The 17,263-nt window shown below is 34.4% G+C and overlaps 1 long non-coding RNA gene across 1 annotated transcript; it reads right to left on the reverse strand.

Annotated features, from left to right (window-relative positions):
• Positions 1-16,080: 16,080 nt before the first annotated feature.
• Positions 16,081-17,060, reverse strand: LOC141388091 (uncharacterized). The gene is made up of 3 exons (XR_012408692.1): positions 16,948-17,060; positions 16,380-16,887; positions 16,081-16,310 (listed from the first exon to the last, which is right to left on the reverse strand). It is a non-coding gene; the product is annotated as an uncharacterized lncRNA (long non-coding RNA).
• Between the last annotated feature and the right edge of the window lie 203 nt (positions 17,061-17,263).

Consider the following 17,263-nt stretch of genomic DNA (forward strand, 5'->3'; position numbering starts at 1 on the left):
TTATCCGTGTAATTGTAGAATGTATTTATACGAATTGTTTTTTCGTAAATTTTACAAAATCAGACTGAATGATATGTTGGGAAACTATCGAAATGTTTGTGTTTCAAAACCAACACAATAACAAAATGTATTTGTATGTGTGTGAGCAGGCCCACTTTACCCTAACAATCTTATTGAAAATATTAAATTGTTTACTCCAAACAACATCAATATAAAAGTATTTTAATGTAATTGTATCTCTTATATTGTCACAAAAGATACATACAATTAATTCCTCAAGCAATTAAGTAATAATAACCCTAACAATTACACCACTTCAAGGACAACAAATTAATAATTATCAGCTGAATGTTCTGCTTGAAATGTCGAACTAAGTGACCGTTACACATTGTTCTAACCAGCCATATGAATTATTAGTATTTAAGAATATATAATAAAAACGCTTCTCAATTTCATCTTCTCCTGGTTTAATTAATAGAAAATGTCCTTCCACGATGACAGTTTTAATTATAATTTTGAATATGATTTTATTTTTGGCTTATGATTAGTGAAAACAGAGATATTTATGTTTTGAAATATCTCTCTTCTCCCCACTAGGGAGAAGTTGTACAAATTAAAAAATTATATTTGATGAGAAAATGCACTTTATTTGACTTTTTGAAAACAGTACGTTTACCGGCTATTACTGGGACGGTTTATAATAGACCAGAATAGCTAACCTGTACCGTTTGAAATAAATCGATTGGCTTAAAGGATTGGGTGCCGGTTTATAATATAATGTTTAAGAAGTTTAAAATCGGATGGTGTGTATGCGCCTACATTTATTAGCGATGATCATAATATTTTGGGGGTAAAATGGAACAGTACATCGTTTTCATCAAATTTTGTATCTACTCTGTAGGTCGCAATAATAGGATTTAGTTTATAAAAAAAAGAAGAAGTGGTTGATCCACTTTTGTTGGAAATTTTTTTAATATTCACCCTATATATTTATTCCTAGAAAACACATCCAAAATTTCAATTATGCTGACTGATTTATCAAAGTTACAACCTAATATACATATATAAGAATACCACAGTTTTATTGATTTGTAGATCAACCATAATCAGGCTAAATGTTGCAATCATAATTCAAAGCTCACAAAAATTTGCTGGACATACATTTTAGATCAAACCAGATGCTAAAAGTTTTGTATGATGATTTGACAGTATTAAGTGGAATTAAATTGAACAACACTTTGTGTTACAATATCAAATTATAATTCTGCTTCGTATTTAGATTTCTGAAGAATATATGCCGGCAAAGTAGCTCATCTATGGAAAAAGAGTTTTGAACTTTCCCTTAATGGAATTTACAATAGTGTTGCGTTTAGATAGCGGTGTTACTATCTAATATATAAATAAGTTTCTTAATTATTTTTTTTTGTGTATGTTTATGCCAAATACTTATTTGCATCACCGTAAATATATTATGAACCTCAACTACAGAGGTCACTGTAAAGTAAAATAACCTATAGTATAAGATACTTGAATTGTAGGCATTAATGCGACAGCGAAACGAATTCATAGTCGTTCGTTCTATTCTCACTGCACCATCCGAACAATAAAGTTGAAGTGAATTCCGTACTAACAGCAGCATACACCATCTTTTCTTTTTATTTCGAGGTAATAATAAACCAACGGTAAGAATAAAACCATTCCAACGGACAAAAACCCGAATTACATTTAAATTTCAGCAACTGCATGATTTGATTCTGGTTGTCGTGTTTCTTAATTGTGTTTTGGAGTTTGTGTTTCTTTATAGGAAACCAAACCCACCCAGCATCCGAAATAAATCGTTTTCCATTTCCACATTGGCTTCCGAAAAATTTTCGTATTTCATTTCTTCATGGTCCTCGCGAGCCGGATTGGAAAACCTATAAAAGAACAAGTGAACCTAAATACGACTCCGAGCATAATTAAAGATACGTCCGAATTTTACAATTGCAAGTTTACTGAAACTTCGTTTTAAATTAGTTTCAAAGTGTAACCTTTCAAACATATAAAAACAATTCCGCCACGACGTGTAACATACATATGTATATACATATGTACATACATAAAACATCCATATATTTATGAAAAGAAACAACAGAAACAAAATTGAAGTGAATATTTTAACAAGATATTAGTTGTTTGTTGTTGCAAAATATCACTAATATTTCTTGTACGTTCCTCTTTGCATAGCAGCGTTAAATTCACCTTCAATATTTCCTACTTATTGATTGTGCCTTATTTTTTTGTTAGGTGAGATTTCATTCTATTTATCTGCCGTTCGTCAAAACCAGTTTCATATCACCTTCGTCAAAACCAGTTTCATATCACCTTGCTTGAGAAATTATAACATCTCTCTTTTACATCAATTACACTCGATTTCTCCTGTATAACAGTTTGTTCTCTTGAGTTGATTCCCCTCAATACATGGGCTGAGACAGATCGTCATTCCTTACGACAAAAATACATAACACTTTTGTTTTTGGAGCAATCAAAAGGGGGAAAGAAATTCACAACTCTTTCTTTATTGTTTTCCTTTCCTTCTTGTTTCAACATGTTTAGTTGTTCTAGCTGGTGATAGAGACATAACGCGAAATATTTTGTGAAAAGAATAAATTTAATAATTAATGGTGATTGAGTTTAAAGAAATAATATTAATACATATAATAAACATCCACGCAGGTACGAATACAACCACTATAAAATGTATTAAAAGGTTCTTGATTAACAAAAAAAATAAAATAAAAAGTGCAAAATTTATTCCATTTATAAAATTGTCAACTGAGCCTTCCAAGTTGAGTGAGAGTAATCAATTGCAATTAGCATACTCCACAGTCCCATGAGCTAATGGGCTACTACAAAAAGGCAAATCAAAAAGTAAATGTGGACATTGTTTACATATGTACCTAATATCCAAAGCATTGTTGTATAGTTACACTGATAAATGTGCCAGATTTTTAATAACAAATAATTTTGTTATATATGAGTACAGTGCCAAATAAACCTACTGTTTTCGTACTTATCACATATTTTAACAAATTCTTTACATTCTTTACCATTCCGATATCTTCTTAACATTTAAATTTTGTTCAAAATAGTTAAATTTGACTTCAAGATTACGTCTAAACATACATTACTATTATGTTGCATATATAAATTGAACACAATACTTCCTACAATAGGTCTAAAATCAATATAAAAACAAACATTTTTGGATACCTATCTAAAACAAATACTATAAGATCCGTGTGTTAAGAATTTTGCCTTGGATTGAAAACAGTTTAACAAAATAAAAACCAGACACCTTTCGTGTTGGATAATTAAACCAATCTAAACCTCTTGGTCCTATCATAAGCTGTCAGTTCACAGATCCAAAGTGTGTCAACTGTCATTCCATTCCATAACTCAATTCCATAAGATTCACGTAATTCCTCTTCAACTTTCGTTAGACGTATCAAGTGGTTCCATTTTGCATACCTTTCCAGATTATCTGAATTACAAATCGTTTGTCACTCCGCTTTATACCTTCACGTTGTTACTGCTAAAAGCGTACAACTAGCTTACACAGTTTATACGTTCATAACACACTTCTAAACTAGGCAACGTCTTTTGATACACATTCCAAAACTCTTCCCCATTTTCAAAATGTCTTGTCTTCCCAAGTTCACGCAAATATCAGACGCGTTGATTATGTTCAATGCAGACATTTGTGGAGAAGCTATTAACAATTCCACCGTTCATTCCCTGGAAGTACACAAAGAAGAATTGAGGGACATTTGGTCAAGAGTGAAGAGTACATACGAAGACACTGTACAAGAACTCCTAGCATCAAAGGAAGATAGTGATAAAAACGTTCTAGATACCATTAGAGACAAATACCAAACAACGTATGTTACTAACGTTGACTGTATGGCATCTCCAGATCGGAAGCCACAACAATCCGAAATGAACGTTCGTCCACGCACCTTCCGCCCTGTGATACAGAGCCTTTCCATTGGGGATTATCTTTCCTGGCCAACCTTCCGTGACTTGTTCACGGCAATATACATAAAAAACAATAGCCTTTCTCCAGTTGAGAAATTATTTCACCTTAACAACAAAACTCGGGACGAGGCTCGGGAGGTAGTCAGGAAAGCGCCGGTACCAAACGAATGGTTTGATATCGCCTGGAAGGCTTTGGAAGTGCGGTACAACAATAAAAGACTGCTCATCAATAGCCAGTTAAAAGTAATGTTCAATTTGAAACACATTTCAGTTGAATCAGGAGAATCTATTAAGCTCAAATAACAGCGTAATATCCACCTTAAAACACTATGAGGTCGACATTTCAAGCAGGGACCCTATATTCGTTTACCTGTGTGGCACCCGGCTTCCCGAAAGTACCTTATCACAATGGGAACAGCCGGTAAACAACAAAACTGAATGTCCGTCTTGGACTCTAGAAACAGTATATGACTTATCTGATTTTTATACCGAGAAGAAAGGTCCTGAATCCTCAAAAAATGTTCATAAAGGTACACCACCAAAACGTATAAACTCTTATCAAAACAGTTTATATCCTCCTACATGCAAAATTTGCCTAAATCAAGTGCATACTATTCGCTTCTGTCCAAAGTTTGTTGGCATGGGTTATAATGAGAAGATGGACTGGGTCAAAAAACTCCGATTGTTTATCAATTGCTTTGCCAAAGGACACTCACCTAAGGACTGCAAAAGCGCTTTTAATTGTTTAAAATGTCAACGTCGACACAATACTTTATTATGTACAAATACAAAGGGATCCGATAACAAAACCCAATCCGTATTCAGATCAGAAACCATACAGTCCACTCCCGAAACTCGCATGCAATATCCAACGGATTCCATACAATCCTGTGCTGCTACTACCAGCGGAAAAGTTCTCTTAGGGACAGCAAATATTCATATCGTACATAAACGAGAACTATTTAAAGCCAGAGCTTTATTGGATTCTGGTTCTGAGGCCTCCTTCATTTCCTATAATCTTTTTAATCTCCTTCAAATAAAACCAAGTAAAATTTCAGCTCAAATCTCAGGTCTCAATGGGACCATTTCTGCAAAATCGCAAAAAATCTGCGAACTTTGCATTAGCTCTCCATTGAACTCCTCGATTCTCATTAATACAAACTTCCTCATCTTACGTCTTCTTTACCGACATTTTCAGCTAATTTACAAATGTTCCCAAATTTACCTAATATGCGCTTAGCCGATCCACAATTCTACCAAACTTCGTATATTGATATGTTGATTGGCTCTGACTTAATCCCTAAGATAATGTTACAAGGTATAAAACATAGTGTTTGCGGTTCTCTTATAGCCCAGGAGACCGTATTTGGGTGGGTTCTGTCTGGACCCATACCGCCGGTATCTATTTCTTCCTTTACTGCTTCTGTTTCGTATCTTGAGGAGACAAAACTTAGCAACGAAATTGCCAAATTTTTCGAGGTGGAAGGCCTTCCTAAAAGGAAACACTTGTCAGATTCCGATAAATATTGCGAAAGCTACTACAAAAAGACTACGGTAAGGGATGCATCAGGACGGTATATAGTGGCACTTCTGTTCAAAGAAGAGTTTCAGAAAACATTACGCTTAGGATTATCCAAAAGTAATGTTATGGCTCAATACTTCCGCATTGAGTCCCGACTTATCCGCAATCCTAATTTGAAACATCAATACGACAATGTCCTCAAAGAGTATTTAACTCTTGGCCATATGAAATACGTAAAACCAGACTCGTCTGTGCATTACAATCAATATTATTTGCCACACCACGCAGTAGTCCGTCCAGATAGCGTTACTACCAAAGTCCGAGTAGTTTTTAACGCGTCAAATCCAAAATCAAATGGTATCAGTTTAAATGACGTGCTTCATTGTGGACCGTCTTTACAACTTGATTTAACAAATCTTCTACTCCAGTGGCGGTTTTACAAAATCGTTTTTAATAGCGACATCGAAAAAATGTACCGCCAGATCCTGGTCACCCCCAGCCATTACAATCAATATTATTTGCCACACCACGCAGTAGTCCGTCCAGATAGCGTTACTACCAAAGTCCGAGTAGTTTTTAACGCGTCAAATCCAACATCAAATGGTATCAGTTTAAATGACGTGCTTCATTATGGACCGTCTTTACAACTTGATTTAACAAATCTTCTACTCCAGTGGCGGTTTTACAAAATCGTTTTTATAGCGACATCGAAAAAATGTACCGCCAGACCCTGGTCAACGTATACTTCATCGTGAAGACAGCCACAAAGACCTTCAAGAATATGAATTACAGACGGTTACCTTTGGTCTAAATTGCGCCCCGTATCTGGCATTAAGAACAATGCAACAATTGGCCATTGACGTCAAGGACAAATATCCCATCGCTAGTAATATTTTAATGTCCTGTATGTACGTAGACGATGTCCTTGCTGGTAGCCATGATGAGCAGTCGGCAATTTTAGCGAAAACCGAGTTAATTTCAGCCTTAGAGTTGGGAGAGTTTTCGCTGAGAAAATGGACTTCCAACTCTCAAGAATTCCTTAAGTCGCTTCCAAAGGAACATTTACTAAATGAAGACTTCCTACAATTCGACGAAAGTAGTATGGCTAAATCATTAGGGGTCAGGTGGAATGCCAAATTTGACTACTTTTATTTCAATGCTCAAACTATTAAATCTACAGAAAATCCCACGAAGAGGCAAATTCTGTCTGAAATCTCGAAGTTATTTGACCCAGCAGGATGGCTTTGTCCATATATAGTTGTGGCTAAACTTTTAATGCGAGACATATGGGCTTCCGATGTAAACTGGGATGATCCGATTCCATGTAATTTACTCCAAATTTGGAAAAATTTCTTAATCCAATATACTGATATAGGAAGAATTATAATCCCTCGTTGGAATCAATACACTCCGCAAAGTGAGGTCCAATTACATGGATTCTGCGACGCTTCGGAGAAAGCCTACGCAGCTGCGGTATACCTTCGAATAATGTCCCATAGTGGAAACGTAACTACTCACTTATGGCCAAATCCAAAGTGTCACCCCTACGTACGATGTCGATTCCACGACTCGAACTGTGCGGTGCTTTGTTACTAGCAGAATCCATTGAATCTTTGATGGAGGTAATTCCTATTCCGAATATTAAATTGTACTGTTGGACTGATTCAATGATCGTCCTGGCATGGCTTAAAAAACCTGCTTATTATTGGAAGGAATCGTTGGCTTCATGTTGATTCCAAAAATAACCCAGCAGTTATTGCTTCACGCGGGGCTTTTCCTGAAGAATTATCCGAAAGTAAGCTATGGTGGTCGGTCCTTTCTGGTTACAAAATTCTCCAAGTTTATGGCCAATCCCTGTACTTCCCGAACTTGATGACGACATAGAAGAGAAGAAAAGAGCCCTTCGAGTACTATCGTATGAATTTCGCTTTATTTATAAGGTAAAGAAACATCCTTCCACACTCGCCTATTCTCAGGATCTCCATCAGAACGAAATTGAAAATACCCGTAATTCACTTACTATTATAGCCCAGAAACTGTTATATCCTAAAGAATACCAACATCTTTTCAAAAAGGAATTAATGTCATCACCAAGTCCCCTTTCCAATCTTAATCCATTTATTGACCCTACCGGTGTTATGAGAGTATGTAGTCGTCTTGTGGGATCCGAAAGTTTGACCTACAATGAACAATATCCCATTCTACTCCCGTATGCTTGCAATTTTTCAAGGTTACTTTTAAAGTTTATCCACGAAAATACGTTGCATGGGAGCAATAATTTAATGCTCCGGATGCTACGGTTCCAGTTTTGGATTCCTAGACCAAATATCTTATAAAAGCTACAATTCATAATTGCAAACATTGTGTTATTGCTAAACACAAATTACAAACCCTTGCCACCGGCACGTACAACTCTCTCCAGGCCTTTTTCAAATTGCGGAATCGATTTCGCTGGTCCGTTCGACATAAAAGCATATTCGGGTCGTTCATATATTATTACAAAAGCCTACGTCTGCCTTTTTGTATGTTTCTCTACCCGAGCTATACACATAGAAATTACTAGTTCCCTTTCCAATCCGGCATTCTTAGCAGCTTTCCATCGATTTGTCTCAAGACGCGGTTGTCCAGTGAACCTTTATTCCGACAATGGAAAAAAACTTTGTAGGGGCAAGCAAAGAACTGGCCCAGAACTTCTTCCGTTCATCCCGCGAGCAAATCTCATCACAATGTACGTTTCAAGAAATCACCTGGCATTTTATCCCACCTGGAGCCCCGCATATGGGAGGACTCTGGGAAACTGGGGTAAAAAGTTTTAAGGTACATTTTCGAAAGATGGCCGGAGGACATAAATTTACTTTTGAGGAGTTCGTTACAGTCATAACTCGAATCTAGGGTTGTTTACATTCTAGGCCCATATCTTCAATGTCTGACAGTATTAATGATTTGCTACCTTTAACGCCTGGACACTTCCTGACTGGAGGTCCTATTTTGTCAGTTGCGGAGCCAACTGAGACTGAAACTAATTTGTCAATAATTAATCGCTGGAGACGTGTTAAGGTATTAAGTCAACAATTCTGCATAAGGTGGAAACATGAATACCTTAAGGAATTGTCCAAATGAAATAAGTGGCAAGTTCCACAACCAAACCTAGATGTAGGATCAATGGTTTTTATCCGCGATGACAATCTCCCTGCCAATGAGTGGAGATTAGGTAGAAGGGAGATTAGGTAGGAGGGTGTAATATTTCTATGTATCCTTTTCTTTATTTAAGGCATGACTCCCATTAAAAACAGAGTATCCAAATCAAAGGGAATATGGTTTAAATTTCCATGTAAGATTTGTAAAGGAGATCACGGACTACGGCATTGTGCACGTTTTTTAAAGATGACAATTGAAAGTCGATTGACAATGGTCATAAGTCATAGTTATTGCCCCAATTGTCTCGCTCACAAACATTCGTCTGGGAGATGTTTTTCCAATCTAGGATGTAAATATTGCGGGAGTAACCACCATTCATTGCAGCACATATTCATTCATGGGGTTATCATCCCCAAACAAAGACAACTAAAGCCATCCCGAAAAGAAAATCTTCAATATCATCCCAATCCACTCCGAAATCAGTCAGCCTGGAGTCCATCGCTTCGCAACATTCCACTTCATTATTTCCAACGGCCGTGATAAATGTTATTAAAGGTATGAAAGTTCATCACGTTAGAGCTGTTATCGGTCCGTGTTCATCCACCAGCAAAATCTCAAATCAGTTGGTTAAAGACCGCGATCTTCCAACTACCTCTCTGGGGAATGATACTATTTGTTCAGTCACGGTACAATCCCGGCAAAATCCAAGTTCATGCCTGGAAACAATGATGACGGTGAACAATCGAATATCTATGGAAACTCCAAAAAAATCAATTTTCGCTTCCATTGCTACGAAATTTCCCAACTTAGTTCTGGCAGATCCACATTTCTACAGAAGTGGACCATTAGCAATCGTATTTGGGGCAGATATATATGCTAGACTGATTCAACCGGGATTATTGGCAGGCAACGCAGGGTTACCAGTAGCTATGAACACGATCTTTGGATGGGTACTATCGGGGTCATGCGCAATTTCGAATTAATTATTAGTTCAAATTATACATGTTATTTTATCACCTAAATTTAAATAATTTGAATTACTCAGAACTATCTAACATAATTGCATTAAAATGTTTCTCATTTTTACAATTAGCTAGTTTTAAGTATTGCATTCCTGCAACAGGTGCCGGAATGTTTATGTCAAATACTTATTTGCATCACGGTAAATATATTATGAACCTCAACTACAGAGGTCACTGTAAAGTAAAATAACCTATAGTATAAGATACTTGAATTGTAGGCATTAATGCGACAGCGAAACGAATTCATAGTCGTTCGTTCTATTCTCGCTGCACCATCCGAACAATAAAGTTGAAGTGAATTCCGTACTAACAGCAGCATACACCATCTTTTCTTTTTATTTCGAGGTAATAATAAACCAATGGTAAGAATAAAACCATTCCAACTGACCCGAATTACATTTCAAATTTGGCAACTGCATGATTTGATTCTGGTTGTCGTGTTTCTTAATTGTGTTTTGGAGTTTGATGTTTCTTTATAGGAAACCAAACCCACCCAGCATCCGAAATAAATCGTTCTCCATTTCTACATTGGCTTCCGAAAAATATTCGTATTTCATTTCTTCAGTGTATAAAAAAACGAAATTTTCCTTCCATTCTATAAATTGTCGCAATTATAGTAGAGAATTACTAGTAATTATGTTAGAAAAATCCTAGTTTTTACATTGATGCAAATTACAGCGAATCTTGAAGTTTAAGTGTTACCTTTGGTAAAACTAGAAGTACCTCGATATATTGGTAAATTGTTTCTTTGTTTGATTCGATGGTATAATCACGAAAAAACTTTCGTCGGTACTGTCCGACTAGTCATTTCTTACTTGTTTTAGTTCTAGATTAAATTTGAATAATCAATATAACATTGCTATCACTATAAGTAAAACTATTTTAATAAATTTCATAATTATTTCGATTTATGTTACTTTTACTGTGGTAAAATTATATATTAGATGTATGGCTATGCTATACTGTTTCCTATAAAATGAAGAAGGTTGTAGGAGGACTTATAATAATATTCTCAGTTTATAAAGACTGCTGAGATAACTGAGGTGGTTTCAAAAGAAACCGATAGGTTAACTGTGTCTGACGGTTTACTGGAGCTCTTTAAAAACAAACAGGTCGTTTAGGTGAGGCGGTTGAAGAAGAAACCGGTCGGTTAACTGGCGCAGTTTAAAAACAAACAAGTCGGTTCAAGAAGAAACCGGTCGGTTAACTGTGGCGGTTCAAGAAGAAACCGGTCGGATTACTGTGTCGGTATAAAAATAAACCGGTCGGTATACTGGGGGCGGTTTATAAAAACCACTCTGATAACTAAATGAGTTGGAATAATTTTTAAAATGTATATTAGGTTATTAGGAATCTGTATAAACGTTAAATAATAATAAACGAAAATAAAGTCTTCTCATATTGAATTGATTTCCCCATATAGAATGAATTTAGCTAGTTAGTTACAATAAAGAAGCTGTATACAAGTTTTGGCGTGGGGACCTAAAAAAAGAGTATATGTATCTGCTAACCGCAATATCCATTTTTAAGAATTTGAAATAATCAACTTTACAATAAAAAATACTTTCAAACAAGTCGAAAATTATGTATAACAAATTTGTTTCCAAGAGCTGTTACAAATATCATTTTTTTCCATGAGAATATGGTACTGGAAAAATATCAAAAAAAAAAAAAAAAAAAAACAAATGCGACACACAACATTTAAGTTTTTGATAAAAAAATACTAACAAATCAGTTTTTGGAAAAATTCTACGACAATCTGAATACTTTGAGTAGAGTGTTAAACGAGAGGTGAGCAAGATATTGTAAAATTTGCAAAACTAGTAGCATTTGAATGTTCTAGAACAAAGCTTTGATAGTTGATGACGAATATATTTTCTAATATACATGTTTCTTGTCTAGAAAATCTAATTTACATACTAAATAATATGTAAAGCAATGTTTTACTAGTATGGAAAATAAATAAAGAAATAAAAAAAGAAATTATATATTATTATATATTAATTATACTAATTTTCATGCTACTTTAAAATTTGAGTTTAAATGTGATAATCGTTAAAATGATACTGTTCTGCAATTGTTTCTAGTAGATGTACAATAAATTTAAAGAATGTTTGCTGTATTAATGGATATATTATTTCCAACCAAAAAATATTAATTTTCGTTAATGAAATTCAAAAGAAAGAAAATAAAGAAAGAAAATAAAGAAAGAGTAGACGAAAACTGACTCGAGTTAACAAGTAAAAAAATATATATCAGCAACCAATTAAAAATTATATGATCATCATATTATTTTCTTGTTTCAACATACCCTCCCTAGAGATGTAATTTACTGAACAGACCTGTATTTTACTTTTAATGCCAAATTGAAAGAATGACGACTAATATAGTTTATAATACATTTTTTCTTGTCTAGAAAACATAGCTTAAATACAGCAAACTGAATAATATGCTAAAGTAATGATTTTTACTAGTCAATAACAACTATGTACATCGATAGCGAGTGACATGATATAAGAAAATGTCATAATATTTTTCCTACTCTAGAAGTAGTTCACTAAACTTAAAATGCATGCACATTTAGCTCGATTTCATCTTTGGATAATCTGATTTGGTTTCTTGGACAAACTGCCAAGACAACAAAAGTATGATTTAAGAAAATCATTGAAATCCAATACCAAATAGTGCAGCCACATTTTGTTTCGAATGTTTGAAATTCATTTGATATTAGGAGCTACTTTAAAAATGATAAAACGTACATATATCTAAGGTCTTGAAGATCAAAAGTACTCATAAATACGATTTAAGGAAAATCAAAACCGAGTTTGTTATCAACATCGCAAAGTTGCCGTACAAACTATATGATTTAAAGAGATACACTATTCCCCTCATGTGTTCCTTATAGCAATGATATACTTAAAGACAGATAACACTTCTAATTACCCCCTACGTAAAGAATTTAAAGTTTTCATTGATTAGTAATAATATTATAATTATATATAAACATATGTATAAGCAAAATTTTATAGTTTTAAGTAAAATATACAGCGCAAATTAAGGAAATATATAGCCAGACGGTCTCAACTTAATACACTTGATGATCACCATAACCAAACGTGTCGTGTTATTTTCATATGGAAAATCTTCTGATCATTCACCTTACCGAATGAGAAAAACAAATGAACTTCAATCCCGTAATAATCACAAACATAAACAAATTTTCAAATACATATGAATGTACTTGAAACTACTTTACAGCATTCAATGATAATGTTGTAAAAGTTAACAATAACAAATATGATTTGTATATTTGGATTTGTAACCAATTTAGTAATGCTATTGAAATATTATTTTTTACTTCTTCTTCCCAACCACTGCTTAGGCTAGAGATGTAATTCACTAAATAAATTTCTTTGACAAATTCTAAACAATATATTATATACTGTAGCAATCATCACACTTCCTTTCAAATCTTACAATTTGTAGTTCATGGGACCGAAGCTGCCTAGTGACAAGTTACTCCATACTCAATGACTGACAAAAAGTATTAGTAAATTGATTTTTAGTCAACCCTTCTATCAGATTTTAGGTCAAGATACGAGATGTATGAAGAAAAGTAATGTTGAGAATTCAAAGTTCATTGACCCCAAAAAATAATTTCCTCAAAATTTAAAGCTATGATTTACTTTATGAATAAGATTTTCGTTTTTTAACGAATGGATATACACATTTTGAGGATTCCATATATTTTTTACTAGAGTAAAACTCTTTAAGAGACACGTTTAAAGTGTCCGAAATCTCAACTGAAAGTGGTATTTATTATATCTAACAGGTATGATTATGAGAAACGTTTATCTCAATATTTTCGAGTTGCAAAATTCTAACAATGTTGTGTAACAAAAAAATATGTTTCTCGTCAAAACCTTAAAATGTATTAATCAAATTTGACTACAATACTTTATAATATGCAACAACAACGCAGTACATAACAACAACTAAATGTGAAAGATCAGTAGAAATGGATAAAATTTATAGTTAATTCTTTAACTAACACAACAACAAATCGATTGACGATTTCCAGGACTGAAAAACAACAACAACAGTCTATGACATATAAGAACAGAACATGATTTTTCAAATCATTAAATTTTATTTTGAGTGATCTAACACGTGTATTTAGAAACATACTACACAGTTTACAATAATAAAAAGTACATCTAAAGACAGACGCACAATATAGTTTTGGTTGATTCTCCCCTAAGATATTTTGCCATGTAGCTAAATGCACCAGACTTCTGTCTAGTAACACAATTTTTTCTTTGTCATTCCTCACCTCAGAATTATGCCTTGGTGCAACAAGAATTAAAACATACCACCCAAAATTTAGACACACTCATATGCTGCCTAGTACAAACTACAAGTGTTATAGGGCGTTTATACTATTGAAGGTTAACCCTGTGGGATTTAAAGATCCAGTGGGTTAATCTTAACCGTTTATATATGCCTTTGTGAGATATAAATGACAGCTGATTTTTGTTTGTGTATACATACAAAACAGCAAGTCAACAAAAATCAACATACATAACTTTAATTATTTATTTAAATGCAAAAAAATTGAAAATAAATGTGTGTATGTCGGGAAACGCTTGCAACAGCACGTATTGCCAATTTGCTGCATACCTGTATGCAAAATCAAAAAGCCGAGATGAAAAACTGACTGGTGCTGACAGCCCAACTGGAGGAATTGATGTACGGCGGTGGTGTCGGGGAACGTTTCACTGGTTTTGGTTAAATTCTATGTCAAGTACCACCAATGGCATTTGGCTTGATGAATCCCATTTTGTTTCCCAAAGGAATCACAATTTCCGTCCCAGCTATGTGATGATATGTAAAGAATTTGGTTGGTCGTAAAGTGAGTTTTGGATCTTACCGCCACGGACATAATCGATGAAGAGAAGGCCATCATTAGTGATACACCATTGCCCGACAATTTAATACTTTCCGTGTCCAAAGACGAAAATCGCGATTCTGCCCTATTGCAGCAGTTACTAAGTAAACGTAAACGAAAATATTTCCGTCATATCTATGAGTAAGACTAACAATTTCTTCTACAATGTTCTAGATATGCTAATATTAAATAATTATTAGTTGTGGATATAGCAGCAGTAACTGTTTGGATTAGTGGCGTTAGAATGATTCCAATTGTGTTTCTGCCTATTCTCTCCCAGTCAATGGTTCTCCAAAACCCGTTCCTTACATCGTGTTAGGGATGCACACTGCGATAACACACAAGCAGGTACTGCATCGACAACATCCTGTTGTGTTGTGCAACGACAAAACCTTCGTCTCCTCATCCTCGACTGGTTTCATGAGAAAGTCCATTTCCCACTGTGGCCACTGTGGCTGAGGCAATACAAAAAGAACTAGAATCATATCGCAATTCTGAAGAAGAAATCAAATGTCTAAAAACATCAATGGGCTTGATGGTGAGGCTAAGGTCAATGGACATTTATGGTGAAGCTCGTCTTATCAATGCTCTCAATTCGCTGCCTAAACTAGTGGAGAATTTGAATTTATTAAATCACGACGTTTGGATTCTTTCTTCGAATTGGAGGAGAAAATAATGCCAAACTAAACTTTATACAAACCATTGATGGATCTACTAAAAGATCCAGAATTTGGTACAGCTGAAGATAAACTGCGTTTGTTCATTATCTATTATATATGTTTACGACTTTGAGATAGAACGTTTAAAGGAAGTGCTGCAAGAGAATGGATGTGATTTGTTATTGTTGTCGTATATACAACGTTGGAAAGATATTACGAATCGTACACCTAGTCCAAAAAACAAAAGACCTTGTTCTACAACAATTCCTAACAGGTTTCTTATTTTTCACAGAATCTTCCTGTAACCAAAATCACCGAACAAGTGATGGAATGCCGTAATTATCCCGAAACCGATGATTACCTTCATTTAGATCCGAAACTATTAAAGTTGGTGATGTCATGCCCAAAAATCGTGGACCCTTCCAGGATGCTGTATTTTTTGTGGTGGGTGGTGGGAATTATATTGAATACCAGAATCTTGTGGATTTTATACGACAGAAATGTTAGTAAACGTATTGTATAAAAGAACTATCTGCCTTGGGTCGTTAAATTAAAGGTCCTGCTTTATGTTAGGATCGTCCGATCAGTGCTAAGGATATTTTCAATTTTAAATGCTGTTGAGCAGCAGTGTTCGATTGGATATACCACACACATAATGGGCAATATTTATACGACATAAATAAAAAATACCGAAACAATAAACTTTCTTCTTCTTGTTTTTAATTTAGACGTTTAAACAAAAAAGCGTTATTTAAAAAAGCTTTATGTTTGGGTTTCTGTTCTTCACATCTTAATTTTTATTGTATAAATCATTGTTTTCATCTTTATCATATTCCTTTAAATTAGACGACAGTTCCACATCTTCAACTTCAGAAAAATATTTCGTTTGAACCTTCCCTTGTAGAGGACCCTTTCAGCTTCTTTTATTTTTGTATAGAGTTTGTGAAATGCATGTAGCACATCCCACAATAGAGACAAACAGAAGAATCATATGGTATGTATTCCTATTGTTTTAAAGATGCAATTGAAGATATATTTAGTAGCCATATTAATGAAAGTTTTAGGAAACATACAATATACCACAGATTTTTATTCATTAGGGCCTTCACCATTTTCTTTTTCCACTCATTGGACTGGGCTTTTATGCACATGTCATCAATTCCAAACACAGAAGGCAATTTGTGGGCTTCAAAAAACAAGGCAAAGTTCAAACAAGACTTGCCATCAATAACATCAATTACCACCTTAGCAGTTTGGTTCTTTCGGACACTTTCCATTCCTGATTTTTTGTCAATGTGGGGTTTTTGACTATTGTTTGTCTTTATTAGTAGCGGCCATTCGCTCAACAGCTGTATTATTGTACTTTTTGCTCAAAGACGTGTTTGGCCTTCTTCCTACTCAGATTGTCTATCAATCAGATCGGAACAGTGCCTTTTTCCGAATAAAACATATCCTGTTACAGTGTCCATTAACTTTACACATGACGCGAATTTTTTACAGTTTCTTTTCTTTTTCATTCAAATATTATGTATGTAATGTATTCATTTTTTCTTCCAGTGCCTTTGCTGTGATACTAGTGTCCTGTAAGGATACGTAAGCTTTAAAAACAATGGATATACAAAATTCTTGCCCATTACCAACCTCAAATCCTCGTTCAAACATATCTTGCAGTACATTTTTTGTTCTTTTCATGACAGATTTGTTTTTGCCAATCCTTATAGCACATCAAAAAGGCCAGATTCTTCTTGATCCACTAAATTAATAAAAAATATAAGTATTTATCCTAATATGTATTTATAAAAAGGTGTTGATGTTTTTGTTGACATGCTTCTTCTTACCAAGTATTCATTCAATTGTGATGTCTATTCCTGTACCAAAGAAGGGCATAAGATGAATGTAGTGGCTGGACTCAGAAAGTTTTGAAATTTTGTCCACTGGTAGGTCTTGGAATGCTGAT

This window comes from Musca autumnalis, unplaced genomic scaffold (assembly GCF_047663935.1).
Source record: "Musca autumnalis isolate F117 unplaced genomic scaffold, ASM4766393v1 scaffold_52, whole genome shotgun sequence".
Classification (NCBI taxonomy): domain Eukaryota; kingdom Metazoa; phylum Arthropoda; class Insecta; order Diptera; family Muscidae; genus Musca; species Musca autumnalis.